This window comes from Otolemur garnettii, unplaced genomic scaffold, assembly GCF_000181295.1.
Source record: "Otolemur garnettii isolate 467f Iridium unplaced genomic scaffold, OtoGar3 scaffold00123, whole genome shotgun sequence".
Classification (NCBI taxonomy): Eukaryota; Metazoa; Chordata; class Mammalia; order Primates; family Galagidae; genus Otolemur; species Otolemur garnettii.
In genome coordinates this window covers 6,305,056-6,308,037 of record NW_003852518.1, presented here as the reverse complement: position 1 = coordinate 6,308,037, position 2,982 = coordinate 6,305,056, and positions in this window count along the sequence as shown.

Below are 2,982 nucleotides of genomic sequence, written 5' to 3'. Positions count from 1 at the left end.
CTGAGATAGAAGAAACAATAAAAATATTTCCAACAACAACAAATAAAAAAGCTCAGGACCAGATGGCTTCACACCAGAATTCTACCAAATCTTCATAGATAAGGTTGTCCCTATACTGAAAAACCTATTCCAAAACATTGAGAAGGAAAGAACCTTCCCCAACATGTTCTATGAAGCAAACATCACCTTGATACCAAAAACATGAAAGGATCGAACTAAAAAGCTGAACTGCAGACCAATTTCACTAATGAATATTAATGCAAAACACTCAACCAAATCTTAGCTAATACATTCCAGCTACTCATTAAATTATATATCGTGATCAACCAGGCTTCATCCAAGGGATGCAAGGCTGGTTTATCATATTACTAATCTATAAATGTAATTCAACATATCAATAGAAGCAAAAACAAGGACCATATGATCCTCTCAAAAGATACAGAAAAAGCATTTGAAAAAATTTAGCATTCTCACCTAACAAAAACACTTAAGAAAATTTGCATAGATGGCACATTTCTTAATCTTATGAAAGCCACCTATGGTAAACCCACAGCTAAAAAAATCATAGTGAATAGAGTAAAACTGAAAGCTTTTCCACTTAGAACCAAACAAGGATGTCCATATTTTCTTGAAGTTCTAGGCAATACAATTAGGCAAGCGAAGTATTTAAAGGGCATCCAAATGGGGACAGAGGAGGTCAAACTCTCCTTCTTGGATAATGATATGATATTATACTTATAAAACCCCACAGACTAAACCACAAAACTTCTGGAAGTGATTAAGTAATTCAGTAATGTCTCAGGGTGTAAAATCAATCAATGTCTACAAATCAGTAGACTTTTTGTATGAGCTGATAACAACCAAGATGAGGTACAAATCAAGGACACAAATACCTTCACAGTAGTTTCAAAGAAAATGAAATAAATATACCTAACAAAAGATTGAATAGAACTATGAAACTCTAAGAAAAGAAAGTGCAGAAGACATTAACAAATAGAAGAAAATACCATGCTCTTGCCTGGGAAAAATCAACATTGTTAAAATGTTTATACTTTCCAAAGCAATCTGCAGTTTCAACTCAATCCCCATTAAATATCAGCATCATACTTTAAAGATTTGGAAAAAATAGTACTTCATTTTGTATGGAACATTAAAAAGCCCTGTATAGCCAAGGCTATTCTTAATAATAAAAACAAACCTGGAGGTATCGTCCTACTGATACTGGAATTTTGTCTTCTCTCCTTGGTGGCTCGCCAAATCTGATACTGGAGTTTCAGGTTCTGGGTCTTGGTGATTTGAAGAATAAATCCACCAACCATAGATCAGTGATAAGACAGAATTTATTTAAAGAAAATAAAACAAAAACACTAAAGTTCCCAGTAGGGAGAGAAAACCCAAGTTGGGAGAGAAAAGCTCTCTCTGTTTCTCTCCCCATCTCTCTTATCCAGGGTTATATATAGGTGTATTGTTTCCATCTATATGAGATCAGGAAATGAATGGACACAGTCTCTTCCCCTGGAAAAGGGTGAATGAATGCATTAATGAATGGATACAGTCCATTCAGGGAATTGAGGCCTAGGAAACTTAAATGAAATTGACCTAGACATAGGAAATGGGAGTTCCGCATTTAGCAGTAAGTACAAAGGGAAGGAGACATCAAGGCACCGGTGTCTCTGCAGCAGTCGTCCATTCCCTTTGGCTGTTGGAGACTCTGGTGAGGGTGGCAGGCACCCCCCACCTTACCTATGCTCCAGCCTGCTGTTTCCTCTGCCAGCTGCCCCACCAAGGCAGATGCGGCAGTTCCTCCAGCTCAGCTGAGCTGAGCTTCCTGGGGCACCACCTGTCCTGTATCACTACCAGACTTCAGGCTATATTTCAAGTCCACAGTAATCAAAGCAGTGTGATATTGGCACAAAAATAGAGACATAGACCCATGGAACAGATTACCAAATCAAGAGATGAAACCAGTCCCTACTTGCCACCTGATCTTTGACAAACCAAATAAGAGAATAAAGTGGGGGTAAAGAATCTCTATTCAACAGATGGTACTGAAAAAAATTGGATAACCACAGGTATAAGATGGAAACTCAACCCACACCTTTCACCACTTAGAAAAATTGACTCAAGATATATAAAAGATTTAAATCTAAGGCATGCAATGATAAAAATCTTACAAGAAAGTGTGGGAAAACTCTTGATGATGTTGGAATGTGGAAAGATTTTTAAAGACTTCAGCAACAATCACAACAACAAAAAAAACAAATGGGGCTTAGTTAAGCTGAAAAGGTTCTTCTAAGGTAGGGACACAACAAGTATAGTAAAAATATAACCTTCAGAATGGGAAAAGGTATTTTCAGGGTATGAATCTGACAAAGGGTTGATAACTAGAATCTACAAAAAGCTCAAATTAATCAACAAAAAAGAGTAAACAATCCCATCTATCACTCGGCAAGAGATATGAACAGAACCTTCTCTGGTGAAATAGATGAGTGACTAACAAACAGTTGGAAAAAATGGCCATTATCCTTACCATCAAAGAAATGCAAATCAAAACCACTCTGAAATATCACCCAAACCCACGGAGAATAGCCCACATCCCAAAGTATCAAAGTGGTAGTTGCTGTTGTGGATGTGGAGAGGAGGAAACACTTTCACACTGCTGGTGGGAGTGCAAACTAATATAAACTTTTTGGAAGAAACTATGGAGAATCCTCAAACAAACTAAACCTCCCACTTGATTTGCAATCCCATTATTAGGCATCTACCCCAAAGGAAAAAAATCATTTTATCATAAGGACATTTTCACTAGACTGTTTATCACAGCTCAATTTACAATCACCTAGATATGGAAACAACCTAACTGCTCAACAACCCAGGAATAAATTAACAAGCTGTGGTATATGTGTACCATACTATTCATCCATTAAAAAATATGGAGACTTCACATTTTTTGTATTAACCTGGATGGAGTTGGAACACATT